The sequence below is a fragment of the Ailuropoda melanoleuca genome, chromosome 5 (genome assembly GCF_002007445.2).
Source record: "Ailuropoda melanoleuca isolate Jingjing chromosome 5, ASM200744v2, whole genome shotgun sequence".
NCBI lineage: Eukaryota > Metazoa > Chordata > Mammalia > Carnivora > Ursidae > Ailuropoda > Ailuropoda melanoleuca.
The window spans coordinates 78023612-78038845 of record NC_048222.1 but is presented as its reverse complement, the minus strand read 5'-3'; the positions used below and the strand labels follow the sequence as shown (position 1 = coordinate 78038845).

The 15234-nt window shown below is 53.8% G+C and overlaps 1 pseudogene; it reads right to left on the bottom strand.

The window, feature by feature from the left end:
* Positions 1-7914: 7914 nt before the first annotated feature.
* LOC100467536 lies at positions 7915-8708 on the bottom strand (annotated as a pseudogene).
* Positions 8709-15234: the final 6526 nt, after the last annotated feature.

The following is a 15234-nucleotide window of genomic DNA, read 5'->3' as shown; positions in this document are numbered from 1 at the left end:
ATAGTCAGGGGGTCCCCCAAGGGCCCCAGGGGGGTTGCCAGGGCACTGGGAGATGACAGGGTCGGGGTCCAGTGTCCATCACCTCCCTGGGCACCTGGAAGTAGGAAGAGACACCCCACCTAGTGCAGAGGGGGCTCAGCTTACTCTATGGTCAATTGGGCTGTATAGACGGGCTGTCCCCAGGATCCCACAGGCTTGTAGAAGAGCCTGTTGGCCTTGGATCTCCATCCCTGACCCACTGTGCTCCCAGTCCTGGGAAAATGCTTTGTACTCCATCGAGGTTCTTCTGAGCAGAGGGCAGTCTGGGGGCTTGGGGGACTGAGGACCTGGGTATACAGAATGCGGCAGAGCACTGACCACTGGTCGGGGGACCAAGGTCAGGACCCTCCTTGGTGTGGCTTCAGGGTCCCCATTTGGAAGAGATTCCAGAGTCAGTGCTCTGGCCAGGGTGAGGAGGCCTTAGGAAGGACAGGAGAGGGAAACAGGGACAAGGCAGACTTCTGGGGCTTCTCACATCTCCCCCGGAGCCTGCAAATCCTGCTCCTGTGAGATACACAGAGACAGAGACAGAGATTGAACACAGGACAGAAGGAACCAGAAGTCACAAACTTTCCTGCATTAGCTTGGAAATGACATCCCATCCTTTTGCCCCGTTCTCTTCCTTAGAGCACAGTCACACAGGCCATCCACTCTGAAGGGGAGGGGATTCCACAGAGATGTGTGACCAGGATTTGGGAATGCCCAGGAGCCACTGTGGAGACTGCCCAGCACATGGGCACAGGCGAGGCCATGGGACCTGAGCCTAAATCTAATGGGAGCCCCTGGAAGTCTGTGTCATGAGAGGACAAGGTCGGAATCCATTCATTGCAACCTTCCCATGGGGACTGGGAAAAGGGGTGGCTTTGCCTGGACCCCAGAGCAGACCCAGCCCCTCTGAGCTGTGTTCCATTCCCCGCCCAACCCCCAGCTCACCCTTGCATTGCCAAGTTTGTGCCCCAGCCACCTATGATAGCAGGTACAGAACGTATGTAGAGGTCCTACCCCTGATGGTGTCCCTAGAAGTAGAAACCAGAACATTCCACTGTGCAGACGGGGAGCCTGGGGAGGCCCCAAGAGGCACAGGGTCTATCCAGGGTCACAGCCCTGGGCACAAGCAGGAGCCCATCTGAAACCACCTCTGTGTCTTCACAGCAGGGACACCAGCTGTACCCAGGCCCCCTGGGGGCTGTGGGTGGGCGGTGTGGGTGTCACTGTATGGATGGGGCATGGGGTGGAGGGTGAGCATAGAGCAGCTGGGGGAGAGGGGCCCTCAGGGGGCTCTTGTGTGAGAAGATAGGTAAGGGGGGCCCAGGCAGTGGTGACCTCACTTCCTGACAACAGAGCCCAACAGAATTTGGAACCCAAGTAACCAGGCACCCACATTCCAGAGCCAACCCCTGCCCAGCTCATTTCATTGGAGATCCTCAAATGAAGAACATGTTTGCGTGTTGCCTCCCCAAGTCCGGAGGCTGCAGGCTGAGGAAACCGCACCCTGCAAACACTTCCCCTCGCTGGGGATGTTGTGTCAGGGCTCCCCGACGCCTCTGGCCATTTTGCAGGAAGGACCGAAAGGTGACACCAGGAGGCCCAGAGCCGTCCAGCCCAGCCCCACACGCTCTGATCCAACTGTGCAGCCCCAGGTCCCCTCCGTGTGTGTGTTTGTGTGTGTGTGTGTGTGTGTGTGTGTGTGTGTGTGTGTCTGTAAGAGGGGTCATGCAAGGTGGGGCCGCCCCGAGCAGGTCATGTTCAGGGTCAAGCCTGGCCGGGTGGGTCAAGGTGTGGGTGCTGCGCCCTTCTGCCCAAGGTTTATCCCGTGCCCTGCAGGGATGGGTCACTGTCCTGGGTACAGGGCTGTGTACACACAGGTCTGAGTCTGATCTGGGAGCAGCAGGGGGAATGGGCAGGAGGACGGTGGGGATGGCCGGTCAGGGCTGTGATGCCTCTGGGCCAGCTACCGGTCCCTGTCTTTGCAGAAGACCATGATTGAGACTGAGAGGAGGCTGGTGGACACGTCCTCCATCTCCCTCTCGGAGGAAGTCAGTTCAGGAAGCTCTCCAGGTACAGGTGCAGGTGCTGGGGACTACCAGGGAAGGCCTCTGACCCTGCCCAGGCCACTGTCCCTGATGGTCTATTACTGGACTGTGGTCCACAAGCCCGAGGGTGAGAAGGCTGGGGCTGGGTGCATGTGGTATGCAGGGATGGGTCAGTGCTGGCCCCACAGGGAGGAGCCCCCAGAGGCTGGTGTGGGGCCAGGAGCAAGGACTGGGCTCAGAGCACCCAGCGGGTGGACTGCAGTTGGGGAGACATCCCGGGGAGGGTTTCTTCCTGGCTGCGGCTTCTCTGGGTGCCCCTGGGCTGTTCTGTGTCTCTGCAAAGGCACAGGGAGAGGCAGGCACATGGGTGAGATTTTCTCCTCTCACAGCTGCTCTGCTGTCTGAGGAACTAGAGCCAGCTCCAAGTTCATGGGCAGCTCCAGCGGGAGGGGTGGTGCCTGCAGCGACTTCAGCAGGAGACCAGGAGCCAGCGGGTGACCTGGCACCTGCCTTCTGAGAGCCTGGAGCTGTCCAGGAGGAGCCTGCAGGAGAACCTACCCACGGAGAACCTGCCCCTACTCCCACCACTGCTCCTGACCCCACCCCTGCCCCTGCTCTGGACCTTCCCCTGCTGCTCTCTCTGCCCCTGCCTGTGCTCCTGTCCTTGCCCCAGACCCAGCTCCTGCCCTGGACCCTGCACCTGCCACTGCAGCTGACCTTGTCCCTCCCCTTGCTCCTGCCCCTGTCCCTGCTTTTGCATCTGTCCCTGCTTCTGTCCCTGCCCCTAGTCCCACCCCTGCCCCTACTCCTACTCCTGCAGGGCTCCCAGAGCCACATCCAGAGCCCACAACCCTGCGGGGACAGCTTCTTGTTCAATCACCCTTAGCTCCTTCACCCAAACCCAACCCCCCCCCACAATGTTTCATCCCCTCCCCGTATAGTCTTTCTCTCTGGTATATTTTAACTGTTATATTATCTTTCCATGTTCTGTATGCTGTTTATTCTTTATTTAAAATAAAATTAATCATTTTCAGTTGAACACGTCACGAGCAAGTAGTACATTCCCGACGCTGTGCCGCCGTGGCACAGAACACGGTGGCAGAACATTCCTTCCCCAAAGGACACCCTGAACCAGGAGCCCTCCCTGCCCCTTTCTCCCCCAGCCCAGACCCTCGCAACCCCTCAGCGGCTTTCTCTCTCTGTTCCTTAATCTGTTCTGGATGTTTCTATAAGTGGAATCACGAAATGCCCACCTATTTTCAAAAAGGGACTCATTTCTTTCTGTGTTTATTTGACATAGAATTTCCCTTATTCGATATTTAAATCCCCAGTGGATTACAGATCAGATGTAATCATAGAGGCCCCTTTAGTAAATATGGGCACAATCTCAGGGTCAAGACCCCTGTTCCTGCTGGGACACCACAGCCTGACCCCAGACAGGACACGGCTGATTCCACCTGTGACCCACACAGAAACCAGGGAAATGAGGAAAGCTAGAAGACACCACAAAGGGCAAAAGCATTGCTCACAACCCAAGGCCAGAGAAAGGTTTCCCCTGCCCCTGGTCCAAACCATGCTCCAAGTCACTGGGTTCCACAGGGAGAGAGACCAAACACATGCAAGTCCAAGCGGGTGGATAGGCATGCGGGGAGTATGTGTCAGAGATGTGGGAGCTCCCAGGGAAGGACTCTGGCAAAGGAAACCCTATGGAGGAAGCACTGGTCATGTTCAGACTAGCAGGTATCTGGTCCGGGGACCAGCAGCCCTGGGGAAAATGTCCCCCACAGGTCCCCTGGAGAGAAGGGTGACGGGCATCCCTGTCCAGGAGAAGAGTGAGCAACGCCCATCCCAGGTCACAGGTGCACCCATCACCTAGCACGCTCGTCCTCAGACTCACCCTTGGAAACTCTCGCTCAGTCTTTCACAGTTGTATTTTCAGGCATGTTTATCACAGCAGTGGTGGAGAGAGCAGGCTATGCACCAACACTAATGCCCAAGGAGATGGATGGGATCGTTGGTGCCAGTCTTCATGATACAATGCCCTGTAGCTACTGTCACAGCTTCCTCTGGGGCACAGGATCTGGGAAGCCCCTCCTGAGACTCCCCTCCTGCCACCCTGTTCCTGGGAACATTCAGGATTGTTTGAGGAGGAGGTGGAGAGGATCCAGGATGACAGCAGGTCCAAGAAGGATGGTCAGCACTGGGAGGACAGTTGGACCTGCCCTGAGCCACCATCCAGGGCCTGGGCTATGATGCCCTCAGCCACCATCCAGGGCCCGGGCTATGATGCCCTCGGACCTCACCGCAAATAATGGCTCCTGATGTAGGGACCCTACTTCCATGGTTTCACTCCCTCCCTCCCTACATCATTTATTCACTCCCTCATTCATTCCCCCCGCCTCTTTCCTTCCCCTCCACCCCTTCCGTCCTCCCTCCCTCCCTCCTTCTTTCCCTCACTCCCATCCTCCCTCAGGCCCTCCCTCATTCAACAGAGGATCTGGGGTGCCTGCTGTGTACTGAGCACTGGGGCTTCATCAGTGAGCACCCCCCAACCCACGTGGTCACGCCCACTGTGGGGGGTGATAGGGGCCAGTCCTAAGGGTGAGCAGGGGTGATGAACACCAGGAATCTGCTCCTGAAAACAGAGACCAGTTGTGCAAAGAAAAGAATGGAGAGACCCATGCTTAGCACTTCCTCTAGAAATCGAGTCCTGAAAAGTAAGTATATCCTAGACTTAACACAATGTGAATTCTCATGGCAGGTTCGCACTGATTCCTAGAACCAACAAAGAGTAAATCATCCAATGTTGATGGGGGTTTGTGATACACCTTTCCTGACCAAATGGCAGCGATTCAGCCAACATCTCCAGGGCCTCCGAGTCTTCCCAAGGCCTCTGCAATCCTCTGATTCTTCCATCGACCTCCTTGGGGAGCTCTGTCCTGTTGTCTTCCTTGTTGCCTGCCTCTTCAGGAACCCTTCTGTGGCCTCCCCACCAGGGCCGCCCTCACCGGGATTTCCCGTGACCGGTGGCTAGGTGCCCACATCCTGTGCTGGGACCCACAAGCCCCATGCTTTGTGCAAGGCCTGTGTGCTCACTCTGGGTCACTTGGCATCTCCCCTTGCAGTGGGCTGCATCTTCCTGCGCTGGGTCTCCTCTGAGCAATCTGTGAGGCTGGACTGTGCCCATGTCACGGGCACTGAAGGGTGAGTCTAGAAGGTCCAGATGACCCATTCCCAGGCCCAGCGTGTAGAGAATGGGCCGAGGTAGGTCTCCAAGCAGAGGAGGACTTGGGCCCAGGGTGCCTGAGGGAGGACATGGCATAGTGAGCCTGCAGGAGAGCCAGCACCATGGCGGCCTGGTGCTCAGGCCTGCTGGGAGACCAGGTCCAACATGCACTGACTCTGTCCCCAGGACTGGACGCCATAAGGGTACCCACACTCCGAGGCTACAGGCTGGCAGTGACTTGCAGGGGGAGGCACTGCTGGTGCAGGAGAGAGCCCTCCACAGGGAGGAGGGGGCAGGCACTCCCCCAGCAGCTAGAGGAACAAAGGGTGTCCACACTCCCAGGCTACAGGCTGGCAGTGGTTGGCAAGGGAGGAGACACCGCTGGTACAGGAGAGTACCCTCCGCAGGGAGGAGGGGGCAGGCACACCCCCAGCAGCAGGTGCACTGGGGAGGGCTGAGGGGGCATCAGCAGACAGCAGTGGCTCCTGCTAGGGTCTCCACACAGGCCCCTCCCTCAGGCCCAGCAGGAGATTGGATGGCTGGCCCAGGACCCCTCCCTCAAGCCCCCACTCCCAATCCTTTGTACTCAGCTCAAGTGACAAGAAATGGCCAATAGCTTAGGTGTTGTTGGGTGCACAGGGACATTTGTTTTTCTGGCCCATGCTGTAACACTGCTGGCATTTTAAAGATCTCAAGGCTTTGATTCAAAAACTGTAGGAAGATAGCTTTGTAGATTTCTGGAAACCTGTCTCTGTGCCTTGCAGCCCTCCCATCCCATCAGCTCTGCTCAGAATCCCTCCAGTCCACAGACCCACAGTCTTGGGTCCTCAGATGGCCCAGACGATGTGATCCAGGTGGGGCAGCAGGACACACTGAGGATTTCAGCAACCCCCACCCCAGAAAGTGAGGGTACCACTTGGTGAGCTATCTGAAAACAGCCAGGTCAGGGTTCCAGGAAGACACCAGAGGCACAGGAGGAACTGAGGGCATCTGAAGGTCAGGTGGGGAAAGTCAGAGCTTCCAGGCCCTATTCCCTAACGCTCCTCATCACTCAGCCTTTCTTCCAGTGAATCTGCTTGGTTTCTCTTTGCCCCCACTGTTACCTGCTGCCCTGGGCAGCAGAGACTCACATATGCCTTTAAATGTTTAGGACATCGAATGCCCTCCAGTAGCCACCTCACTACAGTTGGTGGTAAGCAAGAAGTCACTGAGGTCTCCAAGGGTCTGGACTTGGTGTTTCCCTCTTCTGAGATGGGGACACTCGTGGAAGGTGCAGGTGGCTGGCTGGGGGGAGGGGCAGGCACCTGACATGGACAGATGGGGTAGGTGAGGCCCAAGGCCCCGGGGGTGTGTGTCTGGCATCTGCACTGAACAGGTCTTCAAAGCTGCAGATTGGCTGGGATCATCTTCAGGCTGAGAAGGAAGATGAGGGGAGCAGAGTGGACTGAGGAGGCTCAGGTTAGACAGGAGAGGGCTGAGCCACCACTTTGGGGGAAAAGTGGGTCAGGTCCAGGCTCATGGGGACAAACCTTTGGCCACTGTGTTACGTGAAATAAGCCAGTCCCTGAAGGACTGATACTGGAGGAACCCACTCGTGAGGGACGGAGAGCACTCCAATTCATAGAGATGGAAGGAGCTGCTGAGTGCTGGGCCTGGGGAGGCGGAATGGGGGTTACGGTCTCGTAGATAGCGGTTCAGTTTGGGATGACGATGAAGTTGTGGTGATGGATGGAGGTGGCAGGTGCAGAGCAGTGAATGTACGTATTGCCACTGAATTGTACCCTGAAACGTGCTTAACAGTATCAGTCGTATGTCCATTACACCACAATAGGAAAATAGTGAGTCAGGAGGACGGGGCCATCACAAGTCCCAGGAGGGCCCTGGAGCAGGGATCCTGTATCTTGCTTCTCGCTCTCACACTCTGCCCCTTGTTGGTGACCAAGCTCACAGTAGGCACTCAGTGAATGCTTGTTAACACATAGTGCAGAGAGAGTCCACATGTGCAAACCCTCCAGTGGGCACTGAGGGATCCCAACAGGACGTGCATCCAGACGGAGCCAGTGCCCACATCTCACAAACACCAGCACAGTAATAGCCATTTAAAACCAAGGCAGGAACCAGAAATAACCCAGAGGGCTCCATGCTCCTAGAGGCCGTGCTAGCGGTCACAGCCTCTGACGGTCAGGGGACCGGGGGTCTGAGATGTGGCTCGGCGCACCCCTGACCCTGAAGGCCCATGGCTGCTGAGAGCTGCAGGAAGTGGGAGGAAGACCCAGCCAGGGCCCGTTCTGGCTCCAAGGCTGCTGCAGGGCCGCTCCCAGCCCACCAGGTGATGTCTGTTTAGAACCAGGGAGAAAACCTTTTCCCTCAATTGTTCTTTTTAAAGATGGTTCCTCAGCATTGACACAGAAAAACATTCAACATAAAACTGGAGCCGTTCACAGCTGCAAATGACCCAGAAATGATTGAAATGCACTGACCACAAAGAATGGAACTTTTGCCCCAGGCAGGCCTCTTGTGCATGGGGTGGCTAGGGGCCCTGGACATGCCTGAGCGGGCAGTGCTGGACTCCACAGTCGAGGGGACAGAAGAAGGAACATGCTCTTATGGCTCCGCTCAGAGAGACAACCCTGATAGAGACGGGGCGAGCCCCTCATGCATTCTGGATGTCCTGGTGATCTTGGGCACTGCCCGAATCTCAGCATCTTCATGACCCGGGTGCGGGGAGGGCAGCCCAGCAGCCTCAGATCCCACGTGGCCTCCGGGGTTGGTGGGCTTGTGGTTCAGGTGGCTCTCGTCCGGCCACATGGCCTCCATCCCATTGGCCAGGTCGACCCCCATTGCCTGGTGACAGGCCAATGTCAGCCAGTGAACCTCCAACACTGACCCCCCCCAAAAAGGCCCCATATAGTAAAAGTTGCCCTGGTCCCTGGGGACGTGGGCCTGGATCTGCAGCTGGTGCGCGTAGCTGAAGTTCTCGAACCTGGGGTACAGGGTGACAAAGGGGGGACAGGATCTCCACACCCACGTGGTCATGGAACTTCATGTCCACATCCGCGCACACCAGGTCGTCCACCTCACGGAGGAAGCACTGCTCACAGAAGAGGCTGATCATTGCCATGTGCTGCATGGACTCATCCTGCCAGCGCGGGTCACCGCGGACCTTGAGGACCACCACCCACTGGCCCTCACGGAAGGGCACACGGGTACAGCAGCTGGCTGATAACTGAAGACGTACTAGGTGACATTGTGTCCACCAGAAGGACCACTGCCCTCTAGCCCTCACAGAGGGGCACACGGGGCACAGCAGCCAGCTGGTCAGTGAAGACCTAGTAGGTGACCCTGTGTCCCACCATGAAGTGCTTCTTTGCTGTCTGCAGGAACAGCTCCAGGAAGACCACATAGCGACAGGGACAGGGGACAGGGTGAGAGGAGGGTCACTGCCAGAGGCTGGCAGCAGGACCCCGAAGCTGAGGGCCATAGACCTGTGTAACTTCTTCAAGGGGCAGGCCCTGGGCTGCTTAAGCAACAGCCACTCTCCTGGCCTCTCTTGAGTGAGTCTGCCCATGGGGCCTCCCTACCTTCTGCTCCCAGAGATGGGGGCTGTCAGCACCCCATCTTACAAAGGGGTGCCTAAGGCTTAAGAGGTTGGAAGCCCATGCAGCCCCACATGGACTCTAGCATGCTGGAGCCAGGAACACTCCCCCTGTGCTGAGCTCCTGGGCAAACCCCCAGGTCCTGTCCCCACCTGCCAGGAGCAGAGCACCTTGGGGCACACCCCTTCTTTCTGTGCCCTACAGTCTGGGTAGAACCAGCAGGGCCGGCCACTAGCCCCGNCCAGCAGGGCTGGCCACTAGCCCCGTTTTGTTTTGAGTGGGATGTCACCGGCCCCCACAGAGCTGTCTCCACCTCCTGTAGGGTCCTCCCTTCAAGGCTACTGGGCATCCTGCTGACAAGGTCCTCAGTAAACCCCTGGTATTCCTAGGCGGGTCACCATCAAACTCCCCCAGGTCAGGAATCAGGTCCAGCCCATGGTCAGGGAAGGGGAAAGAGGACCTCTGGAAGAAGAAGGAGCTTGCTTAGGCCCCAGCCTTGAATCCAAGGGTGTAAGCTTCCAGGTCCAGGTCTACATCTCCCCAGACAAGAAGTTGGGAGTCTTGTCCAACCACCTCACATGTCTGGTCCCCCTTTGAGGGGACTACCTGCTCCCCACCATGCGGACAGCAGCTCCCCCATCATCAGACAAGTTTGGTGAGCCCCTCTGAGACTGATTTTTTGTGCAGACACTAAGGCTACGTCCTTACGCCTGCCCCATCTCGGGCAGGTTAGCAAATTGCTCACATCGGGAAGGTGGGCACTACATTTAAAGAGCAGACAGGCATATTCAACCAGAAGACATGAGTCAGGTCATCAGGGGGCAATTCGGGGCCCAGCCAATGGGGAAACAAGCCAAACATGAAGCAGGGGGAGAGAAGAGTGCCCCTGGCAGAGGGCACAGTGAATGCAAAGTCTTGGACTCAAGCCTGAGGCACATGTGGGACAATCATACCCCTGGGTGGCCCACAGAGGGGCAGGCCATGGTGGGAGAGGGGAGGCTGGAGAGGATGGGCAGGAGGGGAGCAGACCAGAGAGAGGCCCAAAGGTTGCATTCCGAAAATATCACTCTGGTTCCTGGTGGAGAATGGGCTCTGTGTGGAAGAGGACAGGGAGACCCCTAACCCTAACCCAACCATAACCCTAGCAACCCCTAACACCAATGCTAACCACTAATACCGACCCGAATGAAATCATCACAAAACCAGCAAATACATTCCTACACCTGTCTCAAAATAGATATAAGAAGCCTGATCAGAAAAATTGCAAAACCAAGAGCTCTTAAATATATTGTGCATCATCAGCAAGTGTCTCTTCACAAACATCTCAAAGTTTATTCAATATACTGAAAACAAGCAATGTTATACTCCACAATAAATTTGTAAATAAAAACATGTGGTTATATTAATTGATGCAGAAAAGGTTCTAACCAAAATCCAATGTCTGTTGCTGATATAAACACTCCTGAAAACAGGAATAAGGGGTAATTTTTTTCAATAAATCTACAGCAAACACCATGCTCAAGTCTCAATATTGACAGCTCTACTCTGAAATCAGGAACAAGGACAGGATGCTGGCTTTCAAAGAAGGACATACACTGTGTGATTCCACCTGTATGAGGTATCTAGAGACAGAAAGTTGAATATGGCTACAGGGCCGAGAGGAAAGGGGAACAGGGAGTTAGTGTTTCATGCACACAGTCTCCCTTGGGGAGAAAGAAGAAGTTCTAGAGAATGATGTACAACCCTGTGAAGTCAGCTAAGGCCAGAGAACTGTGAACCTGAAATGTTTAAGTGGTAAATGTTACTATGTTTAGTCACATTGAAAAAATGAAGGACTGATGCATGTCACCATGTGGAAGGACACTGAAAACAGCCCCAGCGACATAAGCCATCCAGAGAGGACACCCAGATTGGAGCCATCTGTGCTCCTTAAATCCATTAGGGTTGTGCAAATACAGGAAAGTCTCAGGAGCAGCTGCAGAAGAAAACTGGATCCGAATGGAGCAGGATATTTCAGACAGAGGGGCAGGTGACAACAGTTCAAGTGGACCTGTGTTCTGGGTTATATATGGAAACCGCAATTATTTCCTTGTTCAGGGCTATGTGGTGGTTCCGTGGGAAAGTGTCCCTGTTCAGGGTAAAACGCACTGAAGTATCCCGTGTGAAGTGGCAAATGTGGTAAAGAAATGACAGCTGGGGAGTCTGAGTGTGGAGATCCACGGTATTTGTGCTGCTGTGACAGGTTCACTGCACCTTGAAATCACCACAGAGTCAAGTACTCTTACAAACAACCATGTCAGCACCAGGTCACAGGAGCAGAGACCACATCAAGCTTCCTGAGGCCAAGTCCTCCCAGACCCAGTTCACCTACCGCAGAGAGGCCACTCACCAGTGTAGGAGTCCACATGTTAGCAAGAGACTCGTGGGAGGATGACATCGGGGGGCCCTGTGTCTTGGGTGCAGGGGAAGCAGCAGGATCTGGAATTCGAATTTTCCACAATGCTCCACCAAAAACTGGTTAGAACTGTGAAAATGCATGAAGGGAAGGCTCAGTCAAGTGGACTACGGTCTCTAGAAGGGGTGCTGGGCAGGGGAGCCAACCACTCAGTGTCAGTTACAGGAACAACTGTCAATTACAGACCCCACGTTAGAAGCCCCACAGCAGAGACTCATCAGTCACAGGCCCCAAGGGAAAGACGCAGGTTTCACCTCCTCCCAGAAATCACCACCCCTACAGCTCAGGCAGGTGAGAACCCTCCTTCACCCCAACCCCACTTCTCTCCAGGGGACTTTCCTTCAAACAACCCTCCCAACTTCCTCCTCCTCCTCGGTGAAATACTCAACAGGGACATCCCTGCTCTCAGACACCCCTGAGATACCGACGACAGACGTCGAGGGAGACAGACAGCCCCGTCCTCGGACACCCGTGAGACACCAACGACAGACGTCGAGGGAAACGGACAGCCCTGCCCTCGGACACCCGGGAGACACCGACAACAGACGGACACCCCTGAGACACCGACGACAGATATCGAGGGAGGCACGCGAAGACTGGAAGACACTCTGCGCTCGGGGAAGAACCGACACCCTGAGAACATCTGCTATCCCCACAGCCATCTGCAGAGCGCACGCCATCGCTACCGAACCTCCAGAAGCCGAACCGACAGCCCTGACCGTGTGTGGACGCGGGGAGGACCCTGCAGACCGAGGCCCGGGGAGCAAGAGCACCAGGTGGTGGAGGCTCCCTGACTGCAGATTGCCTGCGGAGCCCCCGGAACTGGATCCGTGTGCGCGTAAACACAGACCCGCGGACCAGCCCAGCGGATCCGAGCCCAGAAAAGGGAGACCCCACAGCCCCGCGCGCAGCCGCGTCAGGGACCCCACGTCACTGCACACAAATCACGGAAACCCCACCGTCTACACAGCGCGCCCTGCCTCCGCCCCCTGTCTCAGCCCTGCCCTTGGCAGTCCCCTCTCAGGCGGCTTCTCGCCTTCTCCTCCCGCAGTGGGTCCTGAGGAGACCCAGGTTCTGTGGGTGTGGACACCGCTCCATGTCCTCTAGAAGCCTCCACAGCGGATCTTTAAGAGGCCAAGCTCCCGTCAGTGTGAACGTGCACCCACATCCTCCGCTGTGGGTCCTGTCCACGTGGACGCGGCCCCACGTCCTCCCGAAGTCTCCACAGCGGGTCCTGAGGAGGCCGGGCTCCTGTCCGCGTGGACACAGACCCACATCCTCCACAGCAGGTCGTGGAAGGCTGAGCTCCTGAGTGTGGATGAGGCCCCACGTCCCCCCGGGCCTGGGCGTCAGCACACATGGTCCTGAGGACTTGGAACGCCTTTCAGCGCACTGGAAAGCGCATGCCCCGCAGGAGTGCAGAGCGGGACTCGGGCGCCCCCTGCGGGCGGTGGGGGCGGTGCAGGGTGCAGGGCGCTCAGTTCAGTGGAGGCACCTGTCCCTTCTGGGGTCCAGCTGAATCCATTACATTTGGAAAATTCAAATTGAAATGGAGTCCTTACCCCCGACATCTCCAGAAATAGAAACAATTAATTAGAAACCCTACGGAATTAAGCGAAATGCAGGCACAAGCTTTACAACTTACACCAAAATTCATTCAACATTGTAGATAAATTTAAAATGTAAAACTGTCAAAAAGAAAACATAAAAGAATATCTACATGACCTTGGGTTTGGTGATGAGTTTTAACACAACACCAAACGCCAATCCACAAAAGAAAAAAAACTGATGACATGAACTTCCTAAAATTAGGAAGTTCTGTGAAAGACCTTGCTCAGAAACTAAAAGACAAGCCACAAACTGGAAGGAAATATTTGCAAAACATGTATCTGGTAAAAGATCTGTATTCAAAATATACAAAAAACTATCAGAACTGAACAATAAGGAAACAAACCTCCTAACTGATAATGGGTAAGGATCTGAAAATGCCTGGACAAAGAAGATATGCAGATACAGAATAAGCATACAAAAATATGCTCGACGTCATCATTAGGAAAGTACAAGTGTAAACAACAGTGAGACAGCACTGCACACCTAGTCCAAATGCTGAACTCCAGAAACAAGAATACCAATTGCTGGAAGGTGAGGAATGGCAGCAACCGTCCCTTCAGAAGACAGTTTGGCCATTTTCTCCAAACCTAAATAAGTCTCACGTTAAGGTCCAACAATTGTACTTCTAGTATTTAGACCACTGCTTTGAAAAGTTATCTCCAAAAACTCACATGCAGTTATGCACAGCAGCTCTATTCATAGTGGTTACAAACTTAATGAAGCCAGGATGTCCCTCCAGTGATGAATCCATAAGCAAACTGAGTGTATCCATGTGAAGGAAGCAGAACATACCAGGCAAAATGTGCCTCTTTGGCACAAGGGTTATTTGGGTGGATTAATTTTAAGAAAGAGCAGACATGTGAGAATCTCTGACAAATGGGTAAAAGTTGTTATTTGGTGAGTGAAAGGTATGCTGATAAAGGAAATCTCCATTGGTAGGCCTGTCTCCCTCTGTATCAGGAACAGAATGACTAAATTTCAAGAAACTCTTACTGAAAGAAAAAGCAGACTTAAATCTGTGTAACAACCATTCCCTCATTTACTGTGCTCACCTGATAACATCCCTTAACTGGCCTTCCCACCACCTAAAATCTTTTGTTCTTTAGTTGAAGATGGCATTTAGAGTGAGGGCTGGGTCATTTCAAGGGGTTACTCCATTTTCCTGGGTATCTCCCATGAATACAGGACATTTGAATGATATTAAACTTTGACTTGTTTTTCTCCTGTTAATCTATTCAGCAATAAAAATAAATGAACCATCACTCCCATACAATGACATGGATGAACTTTACACGTATTTCTCTAAGTCAAAGAATCCAGTCTGAAAAAGTTACACACTGAGTGACCCCATTTGTGGGAGATTCTGGAAAAGGCAAAACTAGAGGTGATAAAATGATCAGGGGGTGAATTCCATCACATTTTAATGATTTATACCTGCCATTATTCATTTGTCAAAACCCAAACATTTTGGGGTACCTGGCTGGCTCAGTGGAGCATGCAACTATTAATCTCGGGGTTGTGAGTTCGACCCCATGTTGGGTGTGGAGATTACTTAAAAATAAAATCTTTAAAAAACACAAACAAACATGTTTACATCCCCAAGAGTAAATCATANTGACCCCATTTGTGGGAGATTCTGGAAAAGGCAAAACTAGAGGTGATAAAATGATCAGGGGGTGAATTCCATCACATTTTAATGATTTATACCTGCCATTATTCATTTGTCAAAACCCAAACATTTTGGGGTACCTGGCTGGCTCAGTGGAGCATGCAACTATTAATCTCGGGGTTGTGAGTTCGACCCCATGTTGGGTGTGGAGATTACTTAAAAATAAAATCTTTAAAAAACACAAACAAACATGTTTACATCCCCAAGAGTAAATCATAAGCTACTGAAATAAAGTTACTTAGGATGTGGGAGTGTCACAGGATGGTGTAGAGGCCAAGGGCAGCCTGCCCCAAATCTGCCACTTTGACATATAGATATTTTAAATAAAAGTTACTTAAGAGACAGCCTATGTAAGAGGGACACTCAAACCCTCCTCTGTCCCCCTGGAAGCAGGAAATCTATCTGCACATGAAGGTCTCCCTGTACCAGGAGGTGAAAAGACTTCCTAATCACCAGAGATGGGAAATTTAGAGCCCAGAAGGCTGCATCAACAACCCTTGTTACTTTTGACTAATTTACTACCCCAGCCTGAATTCTGTTTAGAATTACTTACTAATTGAAACTCCCAAGGTTGTTTTGCTTCTTCTGTGAATTTCTCACAGATT